Below are 27,339 nucleotides of genomic sequence, written 5' to 3'. Positions count from 1 at the left end.
AAGGATGAACGAGACTTGTGGAGGTCTACAATTCTTTTTCTGAGGTCTTGGCTGATTTCTTTTGATTTTCCCATGATGTCAAGTGAAGAGGCACTGAGTTTGGAAGTAGGCCTTGAAATACATCCACAGGTACACCTCCAATTGACTCAAAGTATGTCAATTAGCCTATCAGAAGCTTCTAAAGCCATGACATATTTTTCTGGAATTTTCCAAGCTGTTTAAAGGCACAGTCAACTTAATGTATGTAAACTTCGGACCCACTGGAATTGTGATATAGTGAATTATAAGCGAAATAATCTGTCTGTAAACAATTGTTGGAAAAATGACTTGTGTCATGCACAAAGTAGATGTCCTAACCGACTTGCCAAAACTATAGTTTGTTAACAAGAAATTTGTGGAGTGATTGAAAAACGAGTTTTAATGACTCCAACCTAAGTGTATGTAAACTTCCCACTTCAACTGTAAATATACTATCATTGCACTTCAACATAATTATTAAGTGTACTTTAAATTAATTGTTTTTCAGTCTTTTAGTATACTATAAATCTACTATTATCAAACTACAAAACATTTATTAAAAGTGTACTTTAAATTAATTGTTTTTCAGTCTAAGTATACTATATGTTTACTATCATTACACTGAAATACACTCATTAAAAGTGTACTTCAGTTTCATACACTTTCATTGTAATTTTGTATATTCATTCCAAATACACTTGGAGTTGTTTTTAAGTTGAAGCTTAGATTTGTTTTAATGAAACTCTGCTTGTGAGTGATATAGTACATTATAAGTATAGTTTCAGTACCAATAATGAGCTTTGAAGGTCTTTTTAAATTCCTGTTCAGAAGAGTGCAGAGAAAGTTGACAATAGCTAGGGTTACATCCAATTTGAGACATATTTTCATGTGAATATTCTAACATCTGCATAAAACAATATGTGCATTTTCCCACCAGAGGGTTTGTGTGTTTCCATCAAACAGACTTTTTTAGGATAAAAGGTTGCGCGTGATGATGTACTGCACATAAAAAAAAATGTTTTACCATTAAATTCCCATGTACCCAACAGTAGCAGTGCGTGGGTAAAATCACTGGGGAAGCTAATCCAGCAAAAAGCCACACTTCAACCTATGTGTTGGAGCATGACCTGTACGTCAAGGCTGAGAAATGCCTGTTCTTTCAGCAGGCCGTCTCCTTCTAAGGGTATCGCATTTCCACATCAGGTGTGGAGATGGAGAGTGACCGCATAGTAGCTGTGCATAATTGGCCGACTCCCACCACGGTAAAGGAGGTGCAGCGATTTTTAGGGTTTGCCAATTACCTACAGAGATTTATCTGGGGTTTTAGTCCGGGTGGTTGCTCCCATTACCTCACTGCTGAAGGGGGGTCCTGTACGTCTGCAGTGGTCGGTGGCGGACAGGGCTTTTGGGCACCTAAGAGCTCTGTTTACCTCGGTTCCCGTGCTGGCCCATCCGGATCCCTCTTTGGCATTCATAGTTGAGGTGGACGTGTCCGAAGCTGGGATTGGAGCCGTGCTCTCTCAGCGCTCGGGCACGCCACCGAAGCTCCGCCCCTGTGCTTTCTTCTCGAAGAAGCTCAGCCTGGCGGAGCGGTACTATGATATGGGGGACCGGGAGCTGTTGGCTGTGGTTAAGGCTTTGAAGGCGTGGAGATATTGGCTTGAGGGGGCTAAACACCCTTTCCTCATCTGGACTGACCACCGCAACCTGGAGTACATCCGGGCAGCGAGGAGACTGAATCCTCTTCAGGCAAGGTGGGCCATGTTCTTTACCCGTTTTTTGTTTACCCTGTCCTACAGACCAGGTTCCCAGAATGTGAAGGCAGACACACTGTCCCGGCTGTATGACACAGAGGAGCGGCCCATGGATCAGACTCCCATTCTCCCGGCCTCCTGCCTGGTAGCGCCGGTCGTGTGGGAGCTGGACGTGGACATTGAGCAGGCGTTGCGTACAGAGCCCGCTCCCCTCCAGTGTCCCGTCTGGCGTCAGTACGTTCCGTCTGCTGTCCGTGACCAGTTGATCTATTGGGCCCACACATCACCCTCCTCTGGTCATCCGGGGATCGGTCGGACAGTGCGCTGTCTGACTGGGAAGTACTGGTGGCCCACCTTGGCTCGGGACGTGAGGGTTTATGTTTCCACCCCGAGAGTAATGGGCAGGTGGAGAGAGTGAACCAGGATGTGGGCAGGATTCTGCGGTCCTATTTCCAGGACCGGCCGGGGGAGTGGGCGGCGTTCGTACCCTGGGCAGAGATGGCGCAGAACTCGCTCCGCCACTCCTCCACTAACCTCTCCCCCTTTCAGTGTGTATTGGGGTACCAGCTGGTTCTGACACCCTGGCATCAGAGTCAGACCGAGGCTCCTGCGGTGGACGATTGGTTCAGACGCGTGGAGGAGACCTGGGAAGCCGCCCATGGTCACCTCCAGCAAGCCACGCTGCACCAAAAGACCAGCGCGGACCGTCACCGCAAGGCCCCGTGAGGCCCCAGTGTTCGCACCGGGGGACAGGGTCTGGCTCTCGACCCGAAACCTGCCCCTCCGCCTGCTCTGCCGGAAGCTGGGCCCGCGGTTTGTGGGGCCATTCAAAGTCCTGAGGAGAGTGAACGAGGTATGTTACAGGTTACAGCTTCCCCCCAATTACCATATTGACCCCTCGTTCCTTGTGTCTCTCCTCAGGCTGGTGGTGGCTGGTCCGCTCCAGCAGTCTGAGGTACGGGAGGTTCCTCCGTCCCCTCTGGACATCGAGGGGGCCCCGGCATACTCCGTCCGTTCCATCCTGGACTCGAGGCGTCGGGCGAGGGGCCTTCAGTACCTCGTGGAGTGGGAGGGATATGGTCCAGAGGAGAGGTGCTGGGTTCCGGTGGCTGATGTATTGGACCCTGAACTGCTGCGTGAGTTCCACCGTCGCCGGCCGGATTGCCCTGCGCCTCGCCCTCCGGGTCGTTCCCTAGGCTGGTGTCGACACACCGCTGGAGCCGCGCGTCGGGGGGGTACTGTCACGACTTCAGACGAAGTCGGCTCCTCTCCTTGTTCGGGCGACATTCGGCGGGCGACGTCTCTGGCTTTCTAGCCACCGCCGCTCCATTTTTCATGTATCCATTTGTTTTGTCTTGTTCCCTGCACACCTGGTTTTCATTCCCCAATCAATCTACATGTATTTATTCCCCTGTTTCCCATCATGTCTTTGTGTAAGATTGTTTGTGTTAAGTGTTTGTTGTTGAGGCGCCAGACTGGTTTGTTTTTTCCGTGGTATTTCACGAAGATGTTTATTGTTAAACATAATTCTTGTGACTGTTTTGCGAGTTTTGCACTTTTGCCTCAATAAAGTGTGTGCCTGTTCACAAATCTCTGCTCTCCTGCACCTGACTTCGCTACGAGTACACACACACCTGACACATCATCTAATCACCTCTGCTTTGTCTAATACAGTGACAACTACTGTAAAAGATACCAAAAACGATTTAGTCCAATCAGCTTAAGCTAAATATTATGTGGCTGTCCATGGTTCTGATTTGTGTGCGTGTGTCTGTGGTGTGTGTGCATGCGTGCAAGCAGAAGAAACATGTTGACTCACCCTACTTGTAGAGAAACGCCAATGCCATCCTCCTCTTCATGTTGCCTAAACGGTCTATGACTCTGTCATACAGTACACACTTTTAGTTTTTGTGGTCCTCGACTACCTGGCTAAAATACTTGCTTGCCAGCCTAACTTCCTTTCATGGGCAATGATGTGCCAGGCCAGCTAGTTAACATTAGCCTTCTACATCTAGCTACATGTTGAAATTCCATTCTCTCAGGCCAGGGACACAATGTATGAATTTATGGTTGGAACATAATCACCATTATAATTATTGGCCAGTACAGAGAATTAAGTAAAACCATAAGGCCAAATCCCTATCTCCATCTATGGCTTATTTAGGGATGATTTTAGCTAGCTAAAGTTTTTTTTCTGTCAATAATTATGTTTGGCTTGTGATTTGACAGGTCTGAAGCCAAACTGGCTTCCCTTGACACTTTTTTTTGGTGCGCCAGGACCATTCCCAGCTGAGCTCACTGAGTTTAGCTGAACCCTGATTGGATATTATTTGTATTTATTTTTATCAAGGGAGGCCAAATGCTTGCTGGCTTCCCTTGCATTCAATGCTACGGGCGGTAACAATGTCATACTCTTTCTGACCAGACAGCATCAGATAGATATGCTACACATCAAATCAAATCAAATGTTATTGGTCACATACACATGGTTAGCAGATGTTAATGCAAGTGTAGCGAAATGCTTGGGCTTCTAGTTCCAACAGTGCAGTAATATCTAACAAGTAATCTAACAATTCCCCAACAACTACCTAAAACACACAAATCTAACAAGTAATCTAACAATTCCCCAACAACTACCTAAAACACACAAATCTAACAAGTAATCTAACAATTCCCCAACAACTACCTAAAACACACAAATCTAACAAGTAATCTAACAATTCCCTAACAACTACCTAATACACACAAATCTAAAGGAGTGAATGAGAATATGTACATATAAGTATATGGATGAGTGATGGCCGAGTATATGGTATAAAATACAGCATATACATGTGATATGAGTAATGTAAGATATGTAAACATTATTAAAGTGGCATTATTTAAAGTGGCATTGTTTAAAGTGACTAGTGATCCATTTATTAAAGTCTCCAGTGATTGGGTCTCAATGTAGGCAGCAGCCTCTCTGAGTTAGAGATTGTTGTTTAACATTCTGATGGCCTTGAGATAGAAGCTGTTTTTCAATTTCTCGGTCCCAGCTTTGATGCACCTGTACTGACCTCGCCTTCTGGATGATAGCGGTCTGAACAGGCAGTGGCTCGGGTGGTTGTTGTCCTTGATGATCTTTTTGGCCTTCCTGTGACATCGGGTGCTGTAGGTGTCATGGAGGGCAGGTAGTTTGCCCCCGGTGATGCGTTGTGCAGACCGCACCACCCTCTAGAGAGCCTTGCGGTTTTGGAGTGGTGCAGTTGCCGTACCAGGCTGTGATACAGCCCAACAGGATGCTCTCGATTGTGCATCTGTAAATGTTTGTCAGGGTTTTGGGTGACAGGCCAAATTTCTTCACACTGTCTGTGTGGGTGGACCATTTCAGTTTGTCTGTGATGTGTACACCCAGGAACTTAAAACTTTCCACCTACTGTTCCTTCAATGTGGATAGGGGGGCGCTCCCTCTGCCGTTTCCTGAAGTCCACGATCATCTCCTTTGTTTTGTTGACGTTGAGTGAGAGGTTGTTTTCCTGACACCACACACCGAGTGCCCTCACCTCCTCCCTGTAGGCCGTCTCGTCATTATTGGTGATCAAGCCCACTAATGTTGTGTCGTCAAAGTTGATGATTGAGTTGGAGGCGTGCATGGCCACGCAGTCGTGGGTGAACAGGGAGTACAGGACAGGGCTGAGCAGGAGGGTCAGCGAAGTGGAGATGTTGTTTCCTACCTTCACCACCTGGGGGCGGCCCGTCAGAAAGTCCAGGACCCAGTTGCACAGGGAGGGGTTGAGACCCAGGGCCTCTAGTTTGATGATGAGCTTGGAGGGTACTATGGAGTTGAATGCTGAGCTGTAGTCAATGAACAGCATTCTTACATAGGTATTATTTTTGTCCAGATGGGATAGGGTAGTGTGCAGTGTGATGCCAATTGCGTCATCTGTGGACCTGTTGGGGCGGTATACAAACTGAAGTGGGTCTAGGGTGGCCGGTAAGGTGGCGGTGATATTATCCTTGACTAGCCTCTCAAAGTACTTCATGATGGCAGAAGTGAGTGCTACAGGGCGTTAGCCATTTAGTTCAGTTATTTTTGCCTTTTTGGGTACAGGAACAATGGTAGCCATCTTGAAGCATATGGGAACAACAGACTGGGATAGGGAGCGATTAAATATGTCTGTAAACACACCAGCCAGCTGGTCTGCGCATGCTCTGAGGATGCGGCTAGGATGCTGTCTGGGCCAGCAGCCCTGCGAGGGTTAAGAAGTTTAAATGTTTTACTTACGTCGGCTACTGAGAATGAGGGGGGGGGGGGGCGCAGTCTTTGTTAGCGGTCTTTTACGGTGGCACTGTATTATCCTCAAAGCGGGCAAAAAGGTGTTTAGTTTGTCTGGAAGCGTGACGTCAGTATCCGTGACGTGGCTGTTTTTGTAGTCCGTGATTTCCTGTAGACCCTGCCACGTATGTCTCGTGTCTGAGCTGTTGAATTGCGACTCCACCTTGTCCCTGTACCGGCATTTGACTTGTTTGATTGCCTTGCGGAGGGAATAACTACAATGTTTATATTCAGCCATATCTCCAGACCTCTTTCCATTAAATGCGGTGGATCACGCTTTCAGTTTTACACGAATACCGCCATCCATTCACGGTTTCTGGTTAGGGTACGATTTAAATGGTCACAGCAGGTACAATGTCTCCAATGCACTTATTTATAAACGCACTCACCGAGTCAGCATGTAGGTCAATGTTGTCCTCTGAGGCTGATCGGAACATATTCCAGTCCGCGTGATCAAAACAATCTCGGAGCGTGGCTTCCGATTGGTCAGACCAGCGTTGAATGGTTCTCGTCACTGGTACATCCTGTTTGAGTTTCTGCCTATAAGCCAGGACGAGCAAGATGGCGTCATGGTCAGATTTTCTGAAGGCAGGACGGGGGAGGGCTTTGTATGCATCATGGAAGTTAGAATAGCAGTGGTCGAGAGAATTAGCCCGACGTGTCATGCAATCAATATGCTGATAAAATTTAGGTAGCATTGTTCTCAAATTTGCTTTGTTAAAATCCCCAGCTACAATAAATGCAGCCTCCGGATATATAGTTTCCAGTTTACATAGAGGCCAGTGAAGTTCCTTGAGGGCCGTCTTGGTGTTCGCTTGAGTGGGGGATGTACACAGCTGTGACTATAACTGACGAGAATTCTCTTGGTAGGTTGAATGGCCGACATTTGATTGTAAGGAATTCTAGGTTGGGTGAGCAGAAGGACTTGAGTTACTGTATGTTGTTATGATTACACCAAGAGTTGTTAATCATAAAGCATACACCCTCGCTCTTCCTCTTCCCAGAGAGGTGTTTATCTCTGTCGGCGCGATGCATGGAGAAAGCCCGGTGGCTGAACCGATTCCGACAACATATCCTGAGAGAGCCATGTTTCTGTGAAACAGAGAATGCTACAATCTCTGATGTCTCTCTGGAAGGCAACCCTCGCTCGAATTTTGTCTACCTTGTTGTCAAGAGACTGGACAATGGCGAGTAGTATACTCGGGAGCGGTGAGCGATATGCCCGTTTACAAAGCCTGACCAGAAGACTGCTCTGTCTGCCCCTTCTGCGTCACCGTTGTTTTTAGTCAGCTGCTGGGATTAGATCCATTGTCCTGGGTGGTGGTCCGAAGAGAGGATCTGCTTCGGGAAAGTCTTGTTCCTGGTCGTAATGTTGGTAAGTTGCTCTTATATCCAATAGTTCTTCCCAGGTTGTGTGTAATAAGACTTAAGATTTCCTGGGGTAACAATGTAAGAAATACATAAAAAAACAAAAACTGCAGTTTCCTAAGAATGCGAAGTGAGGTGACCATCTCTGTCGGCGCCATCTTACAATCCATACTAAGACAGAGGGGCGCACTTTCGTTTCTCTCAGATGCTTTCTCCGGTGAGATACATTCAGCATCTTGCGAATTGAAGGACATTTATGAAACACAGAGAGACGAAAGATACAAAATAATGTATGTTTTTTTTCTTGGTTAATTTTTGGGGGAAGCCTGGCTTCCCTTGGCACCATGAATAGACACCACTGGTACCGAATGAAAAATACAAGTTAAGTGGGTTTCCATCGCATTTTCAACTCTACTGATGGTTTTGTCACAAAAACTGTTGCGTTATATAGCAAATGTGCCCACTCTGGTCTTGGCATGTACTCCAGCCTACAGCTCGCAGATACAGTGCAGGTAGGCTACCTACATTGTGAGATTATTAAGGATAAAAGAGATATTATTTGTATTTGTCAAACTTCAGCCATGCATCGGTCATCATGTCACCAGAATCAGACCCTTGATATTTATTGGAAAGGAGCATCAAGCTCATCACCTTGCACATTCACCACCCTGTGAAGTTCATCATAATTTATTTAATCTGTAGCCTAATACAGGGGTTCCCAAACGTTAGATTACTTGTTTTCACTCAGGCCCCCCTTTCAGAATTGGAGAACATTTCCTAGGTTTAAAGCTTTTTTCCTGCAATTCTACACATTTTGCATGTCTAATGTGTATTCATGTGACATTTGAGTGACTTGAACATTACTACAAAATCTATGGGCTAAAAAACCTATCTAAAAATGTTAGTTGATCTGGACATTTCTGACAAGTTATAAATAGCTCTCTAAGGTTTGCAATGACTGACATGACAAGAGGAAAACTGATAATGGACTACTGTTATGCATTCTACTATTACAACTGTCAAGAGTAAGGCTGGACTGAGTTCCTTAAAAAAAATGTAATTCTCATATCATCATGTGACTCCCAAGTTTACTTTGATGTGATGGTTATTATATCAACATTTTCTCATAAAGCACTGCTCAAAAAAATAAAGGGAACACTTAAACAACACAATGTAACTCCAAGTCAATCACACTTCTGTGAAATCAAACGGTCCACTTAGGAAGCAACACTGATTGACAATAAATTTCACATGCTGTTATGCAAATGGAATAGACAACAGGTGGAAATTATAGGCAATTAGCAAGACACCCCCAATAAAGGAGTGGTTCTGCGGGTGGGGACCACAGACCACTTCTCAGTTCCTATGCTTCCTGGCTGATGTTTTGGTCACTTTTGAATGCTGGCGGTGCTTTCACTCTAGTGGTAGCATGAGACGGAGTATACAACCCACACAAGTGGCTCAGGTAGTGCAGCTCATCCAGGATGGCACATCAATGCGAGCTGTGGCAAGAAGGTTTGCTGTGTCTGTTAGCGTAGTGTTCAGAGCATGGAGGCGCTACCAGGTGACAGGCCAGTACATCAGGAGACGTGGAGGAGGCCGTAGGAGGGCAACAACCCAGCAGCAGGACCGCTACCTCCGACTTTGCGCAAGGAGGAGCAGGAGAAGCACTGCCAGAGCCCTGCAAAATGACCTCCAGCAGGCCACAAATGTGCATGTGTCTGCTCAAACGGTCAGAAACAGACTCCATGAGGGTGGTATGAGGGCCCGACGTCCATAGGTGGGGGTTGTGCTTACAGCCCAACACCGTGCAGGACGTTTGGCATTTGCCAGAGAACACCAAGATTGGCAAATTTGCCACTGGCGCCCTGTGCTCTTCACAGATGAAAGCAGGTTCACACTGAGCACGTGACAGACGTGACAGAGTCTGGAGACGCCGTGGAGAACGTTCTGCTGCCTGCAACATCCTCCAGCATGACCGGTTTGGCGGTGGGTCATTCATGGTGTGGGGTGGCATTTCTTTGGGGGGCCGCACAGCCCTCCATGTGCTCGCCAGAGGTAGCCTGACTGCCATTAGGTACCGAGATGAGATCCTCAGACCCCTTGTGAGACCATATGCTGGTGCGGTTGGCCCTGGGTTCCTCCTAATGCAAGACAATGCTAGACCTCATGTGGCTGGAGTGTGTCAGCAGTTCCTGCAAGAGGAAGGCATTGATGCTATGGACTGGCCCGCCCGTTCCCCAGACCTGAATCCAATTGAGCACATCTGGGACATCATGTCTCGCTCCATCCACCAACACCACGTTGCACCACAGACTGTCCAGGAGTTGGCGGATGCTTTAGTCCAGGTCTGGGAGGAGATCCCTCAGGAGACCATCCGCCACCTCATCAGGAGCATGCCCAGGCGTTGTAGGGAGGTCATACAGGCACGTGGAGGCCACACACACTACTAAGCCTCATTTTGACTTGTTTTAAGGACATTACATCAAAGTTGGATCAGCCTGTAGTGAGGTTTTCCACTTTAATTTTGAGTGTGACTCCAAATCCAGACCTCCAAGGGAGAATAAATTGGATTTCCATTGATTATTTTTGTGTGATTTTGTTGTCAGCACATTCAACTATGTAAAGAAAAAAAGTATTTAATAAGATTATTTCTTTCATTCAGATCTAGGATGTGTTGTTTAAGTGTTCCCTTTATTTTTTTGAGCAGTATATTTAAAGTATACTTAAAAAAAATGCACGTATACATTTTTTGGGCATATTACCCAGCATCATTTTCTGCAGCTGAAGTTTTGATTTGTAAAATGACGTTGTCCCTCATTTTTAGCTTGTTCAAATATCTTGATGTTCATTTTCCAACTGAATAATGTTGTACTTTTAATTGCACATTACATACTACACATGACAATTTTTTTAACTGTTAATTTATCACCATAATGTTTAAAAAATGTTCATAAATGTTACTCGTAAATTGCTTCTCTAGCCACAACTGCTTTGTAAATAGCCTTAACATTGGCTGAGGTATCCTAGACATGCTAATTACAGTCGCTAATGTGGTCTATTTCAATTATAAAAGTATAGTTGAAACAGATTATTAATACACTTTATCTGTAAAGAAAATACAGGAATTCAAATACCATTTTGGTATACTTCTAATTTATGAGAATATACTATACATAAAATATACTTAAGGTGTATTCAAAGTATATTTGTTTTGCACTTTATGCTAAGAATGTACTTAAGTACAAAAAAAGTGTTCCAATTTAGATTATTTTAAATGTATTTAATATACTTAAATGCTAATAAAATACAAATAAAATTGACAGTAATTGGATTTAAAATTGTTGGAATTTAGAATATTTAAATATTATAATTTTTTCGCTCGGGTAGATGTTGGACAGCTAACGGGCTGTTTGTTAAATGAACATCCCCTGATTAATCCATCCCTGCGTCTCATATTTTACATTACACAATTACTGTGTCCTTATTATGATATTAGCTGTCACGATCGGCACATTTCAGTGATGAATAGGCCTATACCTTGCAAATCAACTCATCATCTATTTATCACTATCATAGGACACGGACATCTGGAAATTGTCCAAAACGTTGTGACATGTGATTTGACTACTGAGCTATTGTGTCAGACCATTGTGTTGGAAAATAATTTCATTGGGTAGCTACATGATCTAAAATGCTGAACACGTACGCAGTGTTTGCAGTGCCAGTGCACTCAGTTGCATTGATTCCTACGCCACCAGTTTAGCAAGTAGTTCCCCCAGTGATATCACTTGACAGAAACCAACTGTTTTTCAGAATGTCTCTGCAAATTATGCAACCGGTCAGGATGCTCTCGATGATGCAACTGCAGAACTTTTTGAGGATCTAGGGACCCAAGCCAAATCTTTTCAGTCTCCTGTGGGGGAAAAGGCGTTGTCGTGTCCTCTTCACGACTGTCTTGGTGTGTTTGGACCATGATCATATGTTGGTGATGTGAACACCAAGGAACTTGAAACTCTCGACCCGCTCCACTACAGCCCTGTCGACCTGAATGGGGGCGTGTTCAGCACTCCTTTTCCTGTAGTCCACGATCAGCTCCTTTGTCTTGCTCATGTTGAGGGAGAGGTTGTTGTCCTGGCACCACACTGCCAGGTCTCTGACCTCCTCCCTATAGGCTGTCTCATCATTGTCGGTGATCAGGCCTACCACTGTTGTGTCATCAGCAAACTTAATGATGGCGTTGGAGTCGTGCTTGGCCACGCAGTCGTGGGTATCGGAGGGGACTAAGCACGCACCTCTGAGGGGCCCCCATGTTGAGGATCAGCATGCCAGATGTGTTGTTGCCTACCCTTACCACCTGGGGGCGCCCCATCAAGAAGTCCAGGATCCAGTTGCAGAGGGAGGTGTTTAGTCCCAAGTTCCTTAGCTTAGTGATGAGCTTTGTGGGCACTATGGTGTTGCATGCCGAGCTCTAATCAATGAACAGCATTCTCACATAGGCATCACTGCCTGGTATGGCAACTGCTCAGCATCCGACCGTACTGAGCTACAGAGGATAGTGCATACAGCTCAGTTCATCACTGGGACCTATATACTAGGTGTGTCAGAGGAAGGCCCCAAAAATTGTCAAAGACTCCAGTCACCCAAGTCATAGACTGTTCTCTCTGCTACCGCACGGCAAGCGGTACCTGAGCGCCAAATCTAGGTCCAAAAGGCTCCTTCTACCCCCAAGCCATAAGAACAGTTGAACAGTTAATCAAATGGCCATCCGGACTATTTGCATTGACACCCCCCACCCCTTTGTTTTTACACTGGTGCTACTCACATTTTATTATCTATGCATAGTCACTTTACCCTTACCTACAAGTACAAATTACCTCGACTAAGCTTATCCTCCCGCACACTGACTCGGTACCGGTACCCCCCGTATATAGCCTCTTCATTGTTATTTTATTGTGTTATTGTTTTTTGTTAATTTATTTATTTAATTTAGTTTATATAGTAAATATTTTCTTAACTCTATTTTCTTAAATCTGCATTATTGGTTAAGGGCTAAGCATTTCACGGTAAGGTCTACACCTCTTGTATTCGGCGCATGTAACAAATTTGATTTGATTTGAAATGCATATAACAAGTAGTTTAATATAAAATGTAGGTGAAATGAGAATACTATTGGTTAGTATAGGCTACTATTCTATAGGCTATACTATACTATATACAAGTATTCAGACCCCTTGACTTTTTCCACATTTTGTTACGTTACAGCCTTATTCTAAAATTGATTAAATAAACATATTTCCTCATCAATCTACACACAATACCCCATAATGACAAAGCGAAAACAGGTTTAGAATTTTTGCAAATGTATAAAAAAAAACATGAAATACCAATTTACATAAGTATTCAGACCCTTTGATGTGGGGAAGGGTACCAAATAATGTCTGCAGCATTGAAGGTCCCCAAGAACACAGTGGCCTCCATCATTCATAAATGGAAGACGTTTGGAACTACCAAGGCTCTTCCTAGAGCTGTCCGCCCCTTGTAAAACTGAGCAAACGGGGCAGAAGAGCCTTGGTCAGGGAGATAACAAAGAACCCGATGGCCACTGACAGAGCTCCAGAGTTCCTCTGTGGAGATGGGAGAACTTTCCAGAAGGACAACCATCTCTGCAGCACTCTGCCAATTAGGCCTTTATGGTAGGCCCATCCAACCTGAGAGAGCTTGAGAGGATCTGCAGAGAAGAATGGGAGAAACTCCCCAAATACAGGTGTGCTAAGCTTGTAGCAGCATATCCAAGAATACTGAAGGCTGTAATCGCTGCCATGGTGTTACTACCACACTGTCTGCAATGAACTAGTTAGTACTGCAATTCAAGTATAGGCCTATATCATCTCACACAGAGTAAGTGATATGTATAGCATGATTAGCATTGAAACAGTTGAATGTCCAGACTAACCAGCCATGTTGACCAGTCCACTGTCACTGATGTGGACAATATGATTATGTAACTTATGATTCCTGCAGATGGACTGAGTGTCCTTGGAGTTGGGGTCTGTGACCAGTGGAAAAATACCACTCCAGGCTGCCAAGCCATCGCCTCTCCTCACTGCACAGGACAAAGAGACCAGATAGAGTGAGACCACACACACAGACACACACACAGGCGTATGCACGCACCCACACACATGCACGGACAAACACACACACACGCGCAGATGGACATACGTGACAAACACTAACACACACACCATATGTTTTACTATCCTTGTGGGCACCTAAAATGAATTTCCATTCTAAATCCTATTTTCCCTAACCCCTAACCCTAACCCTAATTCTAAACCTAACCCTTATTCTAACCCTAAACCTAACCCCTAAGTTTAAAATAGCCTTTGTCCTCGTAGGGATGTGGAAAATGTCCCCAAGAGGGAGAATTTCTTGTTTTACTATCCTCGGGGGGACTTTTGGGGATTTCCGGTACCCATGAGGATAGTAATACAAGCCCACGCACACACACATTAGGCTACACATGGCAGGAGAGACACAGCTATGAGAGGGATGGACATCTAGTGAAATCATTGCATGCTGCTACTGCAATCCAGAGGCCTCTCTCTCTCTCTCTCTCTATTCCACCACATCCCAGCCCCAACTAAAGCCTAAATAATACCTCACTCCTCTTTTCCTCACTCCTCGACTCCTCACTCCTAAATAACACCTCACTCCTCGACTGCTAGTAAAGAAATGAGTTCCAGCTCCTACCCCACAAAATCCACCCTCTCTTTATATCGCGGTGACATATAAAGAATGAAATATTAATATGCTGCTGTGTATTGATTGAAAAAAAAATGCTGCCACTATAATGGGCTGGTTGATATTTCTGAATAAAACAATGGCAAACTCGTTATCAAAGGGCATTTTTTAAAACATTTATGACAGCTGAGCAGCTCTGGGGCTGAAGGCCTCACATTGCCTAAAAAGGGGAGCAGATGAATACAATGCACATTTGCAGCGCCGGTGCAAAGTGAGATCTATGCATGATAAACAACATCTCTGTCTGCATCCCAAATGGCGTCGTATTCCCTGTTTAGTGCACTACGTTCGACCGGGGCCCACAGAACTCTGGTCCAAAGTAGTGCACTATATAGGGAATATGGTGTTATTTGGGACGCAAACCTCTGTCTCCATCTCTGGCTGTATTAACCATGGGGGACCTGCCGGTTGCATTCAAGAGTTCACCGGCTCAGTCTGACTCACTTAAACTTTGTTGGTATACAGTAAGGCGTTTCAGTCCACGCCCCAAAATCTATCAACTCACACTGAAAACATATACATTTACCCTTCCTCAGAAAATATGGCCGTGAACAAAGGAAATATTCTTCCACGCCGAAATGTGGGTTGTCTGGGATGTGAAGGATACAATATGAAAAAGAGTGCAATTTTTTTTTAAATATGAGAGACAATATGAGTTGAACTGATGGGTCCTTTGTTGGGATGAGTCATTATCAGGGAATGGTGTGGAAACATTCCACCAGGCCAGAGAGTCCAGTCAGTCCGTACTGCAGTAGGAGAACAAAGCAGGCCCAGTGCTTCAGCTGCAGCAGCAGGCCAGTCGTGTGCTAGTGTTGCAGCACTGTTAGTTAGACCTGGTTTCAAATACTATTTGAAATCTTTATAATACTATAAGTGATTGCTTTAGCCTGCTTGGAGAGCCAGATGGGTGGCGTTTGCAGCTTTGTGACTATTCTATTGGTTCTATTGTGGCATGCAAGCTCAATCAAGCCCAGCTAAAGTATTTTAAATGTTTTCAAATAGTATTTGAACCCAGGTCTGGTTCCAGTAGGGATCTGGAGCTGTCTGCTGGGTGTCACTCAGAGGTTGGTGTGACTGTGAGAAGCCATGGAGACCACTTCCTAACGGGAAGGACTGGAGGAAGGACTGAGGAGACACTGCCTGTCCACTCCAGGCCACTGTGTCCTCACCGAGGTGACACTACTGCTCAATGTGGCAAATCCCCCCTGGAACGATCCACCTCTCCTCTCCTCCTTTTCTCTGCTGCTCGGATGACTGGAGACTCCACGTCTGGAGCCGCAGCATGTCCACAGGCAAGGACGGAGAGATGAGACGGAGGAGAGGAGTCGGCTGCCTCATGGCCTCCCGCTCCATCACTTCACACTTGCGTTTTGTCTTTCTCGGGCTGCAGGGCCTTCTGCTCCGACTGTGACCACAGGACTTGGGGAGACAGGGTCTTGCCCAGACATACGCCACATGTCAGCCCGGCCGTCCAGAGCTCAGAGCACGCTGGCTGCAGCCTGGAGCCTCCTGGGACGCTGGTCTGAGACCTGAGCCGCAGAGCCACCATGACACATAGTCCTCCTCTATACACTCCATACAGACAGAGCTACTGTACCGTACAGGTGCCACCTCTCACTACTGTCTCGAGGTTTCGGTAGACGTAAAGGAAAGCTGGGCAGCTAATGAGTAGGAAATGTGAAAAAGCTTTTTGGGCTAATCTTATGCTGGATATTGCAAATGATGACAGATTAAAAATAACGGACAATGCAATGCTTTGGGATTACCGTGCCATTAGATTGGCTGGCCAAGAGAGGATGTGGAGGCAGACTAGAATCAAGATAATCAATCAAATAATCTCAACAACCCCTTGTCCACTGAAAACAATTAGACCACTTCTCAAAAATCAATAGCACCGCATTCTGTTTAGATACCCACCAGTCCTTCATTTAATAAAGTCTCCCTGGGATTTGATAAACCAGTTAGTCGGCAAAGCCATCAAAGGCCCCAAATAAAAATCGCAAATCGAAAACAATATAATTTAATGCGATATTGGTTATTTTTCACTTATTCATTAACAAACCTCCCATGTGGAGGTAGAGTATAGGGGAGTATAAAACAGATAATCTATTTTGTTCCTAAGTGTTTAGGGAAACAACAGGGCAGCAAGGCATTATACTGTAGCTGACGGAAACAAAATAACCATGGAAGAAATCAAATAGGGCTTCATAAAGTTCCTATAAGATATCCTCCAAGTGGTGTTGGTTGATGTCTCCTGTTTCTCGACTGCAGGTACCATGCATAATTAAAGCAGGAATTTGTATCTGTCTGTACTCTGTGCCCTCCTGATGAATTAATATCTGGTGGAAGTCCTACACTGTGCTACACTGCCATCACATTAGCCCATTTGTATCAGTCAGCTGCTTGCTCCATCAGCTATTTGTAAAACTAGAGAGGGGAAAAAAATACTGTGAGATTGTCGGACGTGTATTTATTATCATAAATGTCTTATGAATTAGGTATGATTCTAATGTTAGGGCTATAATGCCGTAAGTGTAAATGCAAAGCACACTGGTGATTCATGGCTTGTGAAGGAAACATGTTTTGACATTGCCAAGCTATAGCTTTAGCATCATGGCCTCCCCTTCCATAATGCCATACAAGATTCACTTGATGATGTATAGAATATGATCGTTTCACTCATATCGATTTAAAAAAAAAATGATCCAGACGTTTGATATCACTGGAGATATAGGCTAATCAAGTTATTTAAGTGATAATGCCCGAGAAGCCGGTGTTTGGAGGATATATTGGCACGGGTGTCGTTAGGCCCGAGACGAAGTCGAGGTCCGGCAAACCGTGCCAATATATCCTCCAAACACCGTCTTCTCGGGCATTATCACTTTTATACAAAGGGTTACCAACATATTCAAATAATGATTGACATATTTTCATAAAAAAATGTTATTTTGATTAATTTATTTCATCCTTTCACAAGATATAGTCATGACACAAATCTAGGGTTGCTACCCAAGCCGGCTGGTCGTTCTTTCTATTGGTTCGGTTGCCAGAGACGCGACCCAGTCATTCAGTCTTTTTGTTCTGTATTTATGGACATGACCCAGTCGTTCGTTCTAAATGTTCCTTTGCCATATGGCTGACAACGCTCTCATCCCTTGCTTGCTAGCTAGCCAACTACGGCTAACTTACAGTCACGTCAAACAATGCAGACAGAATAACAACGAAGTAGCTGCATTTGCTTTTGTTTAAGCTGTTTTCTAGTGATATTTATTTGGATGCATCCATGACAATGAGCTAATGAGGCACAATTTCACTTGGCATAGAAACACAGCAAACACAATCAATTCAAACTGAAGCTGGAAAGACTGCAAACTAGCTGCACTTCATCTCGTTTGAACTTTTTCTATTTACGTTTCTTTCTTTGACATAACATTTGATTTGTATATATCTATACAAATTATGCCAGCTGATTCATGATTTCGACTAGTTGAGAAATGCTGTCTGTCTGTCTGTCTGTCTGTCTGTCTGTCTGTCTGTCTGTCTGTCTGTCTGTCTGTCTGTCTGTCTGTCTGTCTGTCTGTCTGTCTGTCTGTCTGTCTGTCTCATCCCAACACGTTCATTACATTGGGACAGCTGGAGATCGAATTTGAATATTGAAACAATGTTGCAAATGTCGGAGAGACATACAGCAAGGTTTATTCAAATCTTAGTCTAAAAGAAATGTGAGATAATATCTAGATGCTTTTTATAGTGAAGATCAAGTTTATAAATTGCCTGGCTGGGCTGATGAGACAGTGGATTGCACAGTCAGATGTGGAATAGAAACCGGCTGGCATGCAATTATAAACAATCAGCATTCAGGATTAGACCCACCCGTTGTATAATATATAGATAAACAACACATGTGGCATTATTAAACATTTGTAAAAAATTAAGTTATAAATATGATCTTAATAATTGTATTGGTAGAGATGTTATATTTTTACACTGTGAAAAACCATAAGCCGATGCGTGTAGGGTTGCAAATCCTAGGTTTTCCAGAAGTCTGGAAGATTCCTGGAATCAGGAAGAAATAAGCAGGACATCTAGAATCCTCCAACCAGGATATCTTTTGGGGGGAAAGTTACTGTAATTTTTCAAACCTAGGCCTATGTCATAGTCGCCTTCGACATCGGGGCTGAGGTAGAGTCTGTGGTTCTGCCGACGGTTATCTTCTCCCATTGCAGGAAGAAGATGACGCGTCCGGCGCTGGTGGCTGGGTCCAGGAGACCCATGTTGTCTGGACTGAAGGTAGGGGGCAAGGGTGTGGTGGAGGGGGGAATGGTGGAGGTAGAGGGGAGGAAGCAAACAAGAAGACTGCATTAACCTTTGGTCTGCTGGGGGGCGTGAGAGGGCCAACTGGGGGACACCCCATAATCAGGCTCCTGTCAACTCTCTTTCCAGGAGATTAATTCTGCTGGTTTCAATTCCAGCTACACCGCTGCTCTCGTATAGTTCCAGCCACACCATAGCCCACATATTATCCTGTTTAAAACACATGCACATGCTACTGACTCAATTTAATACAGGAAACAGTGGAGGGGTAGAGGTGGCAGGAAGGGGGGTTTAGCTTTGTTCCCCAGTGAACACAAATAACATGCATCATCAAGAAAACCAGCACTGAGTAGGGAGGAATCCAATCAGGAAGTCAATTTGCAACAGCATCACAGGAAAGTCTGGTTGAGTAGGCCAAAAGCTCTCTTCAAAAATCGGAATTAATCTGGAGATAAACGGCATACAATGTTTGCTTAATTTCACTCTTCGAAAATGGGCTCGTCGACCTAACAGGAAGTGTGAGGATACACAAAAGGACCTGATGCTCCTGAACAGAGCCCCTCAGCAGTAAGTACCTGTTCTGAACCATCCATGCAGGAGCTTCTTGTATCTTAAGAGTGCCTATGTTTTGTCCTGGCTGTCCCTGTCTCCGTGGCTCAGCCGAAGGTGCTAATGAATTGATCAGGCAGGCACTAACGATGCAGTGACGCAGGGGGGAGGATGTGACAGAGACGGAAAGGGGGCGTCGTTTGTTACCTGTAATAGCCCGGGATGACGATGTGCACCCCAGCACTGGGCTGATAGATGTTGGGGTTCTTCTGATCATCCATTTTCCGCAGTGCGTCGGTAAAAGGTCCCGTGGCATTGATAACACATTTGGCTCTGACATCAAATTCCTGCCCTATGAAAGAAAACAGCATCAATCACCAGGAGCCATTCATCTGTACCCGGTGACAACCAGGATTATTAATTTATCAGCCAACACCCCTTCCGTAATAGAGTGGCTCTCGTGTGTCCATGGGAGACTTCAGAGGATTGTAATTAATAGGAAACAGACACACCTAATTTCCCTCTCGCCTCTTTGTGTCAAAGTGCAGCCCAAGAGGCAGTGTGTGAGGGAGTGCTTTTAATGTGCACAGGGAAATGCATGTGTCCCAAATGGCATCCTCTCCACTATTTAGCTAAGTACTTTTGGTCAGAAGCAGTGCACTATATATGGCTACGGGTACCATTTGGGATGTAGCCAATGTTTGTTAATATGCTGCCTGATGTTGACGAGCCTTTATAATGGGGCACATATCAAAGGTAGCATGATGAAACTAAATGATCTGTTTTGACAACGACTTGAATGATGGACCGTCCTCCTAATTTGACTTGTGTCAAAATGAAAGCAGAGACATTTTCCTCTGACATAAAAATGACATTTTGTTAGAATTGAAAGAAAAATACTGATTCAGTGTGTTCCCAGTAGCACTTTCCTTGTGAGGTCTCGCTCTCATAAACGAAAGTGAGATGATTCTTCTTCTTCTTCTTCTTCAGAAAGAAAGAAAGAAAAGCACCACTTCCATCATTCAAAACATGAGGGGGCAGTCATGTCTTGAGATCCTCAATTCTTGGTTACTCATGAAACCCATCTGTTCCCCTTGCAGCTTTATTCCTCCAAAGCCATTCCTATGCATGACATTTAAAAGGTAAGTAAGGCCATTTGGAGAACGCTCATTCCGTATTACATTGCTAGCAAGATCTGAAAGAGCCCTTTACACCATAAAACCCTTATAAAATATTAAAGCCCCACATTAGATATGCTATGACTATGTGCAAAATAGCCCTGATTAACAGGGCTCCCTAACAGGCAGGCTCTGAGCGTTAGCGCCTCGTGGTGAGTGCTAGGGAGCAGGGAGGAAGAAGCAGCGGCTTTGTAGCCGTAGTTTTACCTGTGATCACGTCCCTGCAACGCACTCCACAGACCCTCTCCGTGCCCATCTGAGGATCTGCCCTCTTCAGTAGGTGCACCACTTCAGTGTAATTGGCTATGGCAGCCCTATACCTGGCAGCAGTAAGGGCGATTGGGAGATTCATTGGAGCATCGTCGTGTTGTCCTGCAGCGGGGGGACAGGAACAGGGGAGAGGATGTGAGTCACCCCCAGCCTGTGACTGGTGGTATGGAAGTGTGTCGGAACCGATATGTCACATCTGTCCATGTCACTTTGTATCAATGGGATGGCTGCTCTGGCCACACAAGGAGGACACTTAAAGCCACAGTGGGCCATTGGCCTGTGTGTGCAGTGGGGTACGTGGGCCCTGACCTCCCCAACCCCCGTTCCCCTGCACTGGGCTAGGGGGCTCCACAAGAAGAGCAGCGGACTGGGCTCAGCGAGCTGGGCGCAAAGTGTTAAACCCACCAAGTGGAGGGCTAGGAGTTTACTAACCTGTTCTTTGATAGCCCATGCCTATTTTTATACACACACACTGCATGAGAACGCAAGTGTGCCGTCACTGCCTGCAAGCATGACACTCATTTTGTTACAGGAAACATAATCACTGTAATGTGTGTGCTTCATACACGTTGTTTCCGATTTAATAGGCAGCTCAGTTAGGAAACGCAGGAGACGAGGTCAAGTGAGGATAGACTCAACTTAAAATCAATCACCAATACTGCTCCCTTTCAAAATTGGTGAAAAACGAGGGGGGGGGGGGGGGGGGGGGTTGATGATAATGGTAGTGATAATTGAAAAATAATAATTTGCAATATCCCTGGTAGCCATGCTGACCAAGACATCAGCATCAGGAGCGGGATTCTGACAGGGACGGATCTATTTGTAAAGCAGAAGATCTCTCCTCAGAATCCTTTTAATGAAGAGAGGAATCTGGTATGAAGATTTATGGATTAATCCCTCTCTGGCTTGAGAATATACCCAGATCTATATTCAATCTGGTATGAAGATTTATGGATTAATCCCTCTCTGGCTTGAGAATATACCCAGATCTAGATTCAAGAGTCAGCAGGTCATACATTCTGTCATTTAAATGAAAGGGTCTAAAAAGGTGACAAATGAACAAAGCCCGGTTTCATTAGGAATGGTTTCTTATGTACATCTTTGAAGATTTATCGCTGGGAAATCTTTTGGTTTAAAGTAGAGAAGAGAATAGAGATGATTAATCACTTTTAATGTTGGTGTCTTGGACGACTTTCTTTCTGTTTGTTATTACCAGGTCGGGGTTCAAGTCCTCATTGTTGGCCTTGAGGAGAAGAGAAGGTTGTTACTTTGCAGGAATGAGCAGGTTCTTTTGTGCCCTGATTTATTTGCGGTTTGAACGACCAGAGGCTAGGTAACTGGTAGGCTCTGCTGGTTAATGCTACCGCATGCTCCGAGCCATTCCAAAACAAAGAAAAATAAATAAACAGGAAGCAAAAAAGTAAAACAAGAAAACATCAGATTTAAAGGCCACATTTTAGAATGAATTACATACAAGAGTATGCACCCAGCCATGATGTATTAGAAAGACCATAGTATTCCCTTCCAAATCTCTGTGGGCTGAATATGGCCATCAGAGTGTATGGTTGGCTAACGTGCACTGTGCTCTGGGTGTACACAGCAAATCCGATACTTAGGTGCTAGTGTCAATGTGTCTAATCCTGGATGATTGTTGAGCCCCCTGCTGACCTCTAACCTCATGATTCACAGTTCTCCACTATGTGCCTGTCTCTGCTGCCTGTCACACGTTAGCGGTGCCCAGATTAGAGCTACATCCATCACAATGTTCAAATAATCTGATTATGGACCACATTCATCACAATGTTCCATGTGATTTCATTCCCGTTTAAATCAGCTGGTGTAACAAGGGATTATTACCATGGAATACTAATAACAATGGGATTATAATCTGATAATCATAACGATGCTAACAATGATAATATGTAATACAAATCTGAGAATTAAAGCACAAGCCATCAATAGTGAGCATAGGGCGCCGAGCGTCATGTCTCCCAGTTGAGTGGAGGCCCAGCCCCCTCCCTTAAAGCCCCTACCTCCCTCCTCCTCCGCTATAATCCGCGCCTCCTGGAGGTAGAACACTCATTGGAGTGAGAGGAACTCCACGACTGGACAAAATGCTGCAAAATGACAGGGACAATAATGACAATGAATTTCATGTCTCCCAGTCATGAGAGAGAGATGCTTGGCTGGGCTGACTTGTCCAATTAAATTGTTGCAGGTACAGCGGGGGACACAGTTATTATCCCAGGCGCTTCTGCGAATTACTCCTCTGGCTAAAGGAGAGGAGGGCAACGAAGGGAGGAGAGATAAATACAAACAAAGAGACTGTATTTCCTCAAAAAATGCATATGAAAATGATGAAGTGTAATAATTGTTATATATCACTTTATCACAGCTATACTGTAATTTTGCGTATGATATAATACTATTTATTCACTGCCATCAAATTTGAAATAGATCCATTTCAGTTTGAATATTTGGATCTGTAGCTCATCGTGTGTGTATGTGTTGTTCCACAATATATTTAGTCATTTCTGACTAAATCGTACACATTTGTCACGACTCCATAATCTAAGGCTAAGGCATGTCTACATGTTGAAACTATGTGAATATGATGGCTTGAGGAATCCTGAGGAGATGAACTGAAGAAATCAAAGACCAAACCCCAAAAAGGAAGGTCAGCTTTGAAAATGTCATTCCCATATTAGTCCCAAATTGAATAATGGAATAAAAAAAAGACAGTTTGAGGGAAAAAGTGTATAGTCTAACACATACAATACAACATAATACTTCAATCCAAGTCTTTGTGGCTTTTAATTTTCAGTCTTCTTCCAAAACAATCTGATATTTAGAAAACATATCGTTTTTTTAATATATAAAATCATATTAGCTATTTTTCCATTGAAAAAACTAATATAAATAGCTTGAGCATAATGCCCCCTCTCCCACTTACTTCTGCTAAATGAGTAAGGTTGACAGATCACTGCTCAGATCGCAGACACATTCCCTTAGAAATATGTTGCCTTTTTGCAGTACATGGGAATCCACATATCCTCAAATGTTAAATGAAGTCTGACAGATAGCCTGGAGAAACCAAGTTGAGAGTTTGAGGCTACAGAGGAGACCTTGAGTAAACAGGACATGCTATGTACACCCAGGCTAACAATCAACATATGCTTTGTTTTTCTGATGCCAACACGAGGCACGTTTAGCCTGGAGAAAGATTGGTCCTGGGACTGGTTGGAACTAACAAGGGAATGCCTACTGGCTATTTTCTGCTTTAAACCATGTTATTTCTCATTTGTTTACGCTCACATAGCCAGGCCAGCAATTACATTGCTGTGCATGAAAAGGGTTATTTCTACGAGGGAACCTAAAAGGCCAAAGATTAAGGAGGGAAGATAATAATAAAGATAAAATAATATATAATATGTTCTATATGGGACTATATAATATACGTTAGCGTGACAGAGATATAATTTACAAAACCGGATTCTTAGTGAAAAAAGGGACCTTAAAAGGTGCGGGGGGCTTTTTTTGCACATAGGACTGATTGGACCACTGAGATGAAATGGTTTGCAACTTGCCGTCAGAGTAGACAATGGCTCCCAGCAGTTTGTCTCTCTTCAACACAGGAAAGAGCTCCAGAGTCCTTGGTCTTGATGAGGATGTAGCTGCTCTTCAAGCACTGGGCTCCAGCCACCAGGTCGTACATCTTGATCCCTGCCCAGTGGTAGGGAAGCTGCCACCACCTTTCACATACAGTGGAAAAGGTACAATTAAAGGGGAAATAAACCATTTTAACCTCTTATTCACTAACTACAGCACCATACACTCTTAGAAAAAAGAATTCCAAAAGGGTTCTTCGGCTGTCCCCATAGGAGAACCCTTTTTGTTCCAGGTAGAACCCTTTTGGGTTCCATGTAGAAAGGGTGTGGAAAGGTTCTACACTGAACCCAAAACGGTTATACCTGGAACCAAAAGGGTTCTTAAAATTCTACACATTTCACATGGGGCAAAGAGAACTGCAGTTTTATAGGTTATCTAATGTTATCATACACATTTTGCCATGAGACTGAGAGAAAATGTTGCTGTTTTACAGCAAATGTCCTGTAATTATACACATTTTTCCATGAGGCTGAGAGAACATTAAGCATTTTTAAAGCCAATTAAAGCTTAAATATGCGTGTGCTGACTGATAAAGGCACTGGATTATTGCTAAATGAACAGATGAAGTAGGCAGTGGCATGGTGCATACAGCCATAGAAACACAGTGACATGCCTCAATGCGGTCATATTCATGGCTTTTTGGGGGTGTGGCTTTCAGTTAGTTATTTTTGGCCACCCATCCCATGAGAGTGAATGTCATTACAGTTCATCTGAATGTCATTCCAGTGCACTGCTTGCTATGAATTCTATCTAATGGTGTTTTGCATGTTTTTGCTCAATCTGATTGGGTGCCTACCCGGCTGGTACTACATATGTGAAAAAGGCGCATTTCTACTTTCTGTAATCAAAAAGATCATTAGAAAAGGTCATAAGAAAGTGCCTCTTGATGATGTCATCAAATTCAGATGATTTACTATGAATCAATTAGGTATCATTCTGTACATGTAAAATAAACAACGAATAATACATTATGAGCTTTATGGATTACAATGGAATTTGGAAGGTAGGTTGGTGTAAAATGTGCACTCCTGTGTGTGATGGATATAGGGTCTGTGTTGGCATGATGACTTACGCAATGCATGGCAGAGCACTGGAAGCCAATCCAGATTTCCCACACCCTTCAGTAATGAGGCACACCTGTACACTCCTTTAAATACCAGAGACGGATCTTAAATGTCATGTGCAATTAACGCTCATGATACCAGGCAGCACCAATCAAATCAAGCCCCTAAGTTCACACAAGGCTCAGCGAGCCGGGGTGAGACGGTAAGATGGTGATCAGGAACGGTGGACCATCAGCCATCTTACCCTCACCCACGATGGACCTCTCTTAAAGTTTATTGTCATTCAGCTGAACTTACCTCCATCTTCAAAACTCCACGTCTTTACCGAGGGACGCTGCTTTATGCGGTGTTTTCGGTGGTGTACGTAGTGCGAAACGGTCTAAGATGCTGAGATGGGAGGGCGTTCTTACGATATCCAGAAGGTTGGAACGCTAATGCAGTGCTTCCTTCACCATCATATAGAGATATATGAGGAGAAAAGAAGATACACATATTTCCAGGGTATAAAATCATAACACAAGCTCAGTCATATCCCCATAGCCCTTTCTGAAGACTGGTTAAAACAATGTTTCTCTCAATCCTAATACAATAGTACTGAGGTAACCTTAGAAAAAAATACTGAAATACACTGACTCCTATCAGAGTAGCTTATAAAACCATGAAGTGTGAATCAATAACCATTTAATACATTTATTCTAGTGGAGTCCTGTGAAATAACGTAAGGTCAATGTATTTCTTGAGAACAACAGATATATATATATATATATATATATATGGGTAATGCCTTGTTAGGTCAGGGATTTAAATAGTATAATGGTGATTCATTGTTTATGAGTAGAAACATGTAAAAGTTATTGTTGTCATGGATGACCAAAGTTGCCAGCCCAAAACAAATACGGAATGGCATAGCCTTCATTTTTTGCTCTCCGTTTCCTCCCTGGCATGTAGAGTAGGTGAGAAGCCTGTACTTTGCTGCACTGCTGCTGACTTTGCAGTTACATTTCCTGCAATCACACTAATTGGCCCCTTCTCCAGCTCACCTCCAAGACCTCAGCATGTTCATACAGATAGGAAAATAAGACTTCCAAAGAAAACACAGGCCTAAAATAATGAGATTCTTCAAGTGCTCTGAAATGTAACAGAAAACTGTGACATTTGAGTTTGAACCTGGATGTCTCTTCTGAACAATACATCGACAAAAGAACACCTAAATGCTTTATTCCTCCCATTACTCTGATATAATTTTCCTGTATTAGCCTAATTCCCATCTTGATAATGACAGGGGGCACTAGTTACTCCTTCCTCTCTTTCCAAATTGTAGGAATTCTTTGAAATAACTTTAAAAAATCACAGGCAGTAACTCAAAGCGAGCATGTCAAGACTTCTTCTGAATGAAAAATGATCACGGAGGGTAAATAAAGCAATATGACCAGACGGACCAGGAATTCACCGGATAAGTGTCAGCTGCAGAGAAAAAATGAAGCATTTACCTGTTCGCAATCTAATTTCACGATGGCTTTCTGTAGATATCGGACTCCTCCGTGAATGAGCTTGGTGCTCCGGCTGCTGGTCCCAGATGAGAAATCGTCTCGCTCCACCAGGGCAGTTTTAAGATCTGACGGCGGGAAGGGAACCAAGGCAACAGATCAACAGCAAGCTGATATGTGGCTACTTATTGTCACAAATGTTTCGAATACATCACATATTATTTTCATATGAATGTCCTTCTGCTGTAATAATGCATGATTGGAGAAATTTGGTGCAGGCATACGTATTCCATTGGGTAAAATGGCAAGCATTTTCATTATTCTTCACCGTGTGAAGCACAAAAACGAGTAAAAATGTTTTGATAATAATTCAAGGACCCAACAAGTAAAGAAGAAAAATATATTTTTTTAAAGAATATATGCACTTTACTTTGTCATGTTTTTGTCAATATATTGTTATCTAAAAGGAAAGTAGGTCTATATTGCAGGAGAAATTGTCTGGCTTCCATAAAATGATTTAACATTGAAACTGCTTGTCACTCC

At 43.9% G+C, this 27,339-nt stretch overlaps 1 pseudogene; it reads right to left on the bottom strand.

The window, feature by feature from the left end:
* LOC106586077 (glycerol-3-phosphate dehydrogenase, mitochondrial-like) overlaps window positions 1–27,339 on the bottom strand; it is a 72,430-nt pseudogene that overhangs the window by 40,412 nt on the left and 4,679 nt on the right.

This window comes from Salmo salar, chromosome 25 (genome assembly GCF_965601325.2).
Source record: "Salmo salar chromosome 25, fSalSal1, whole genome shotgun sequence".
Classification (NCBI taxonomy): domain Eukaryota; kingdom Metazoa; phylum Chordata; class Actinopteri; order Salmoniformes; family Salmonidae; genus Salmo; species Salmo salar.
This window is presented reverse-complemented; position numbering and strand designations above follow the sequence as displayed.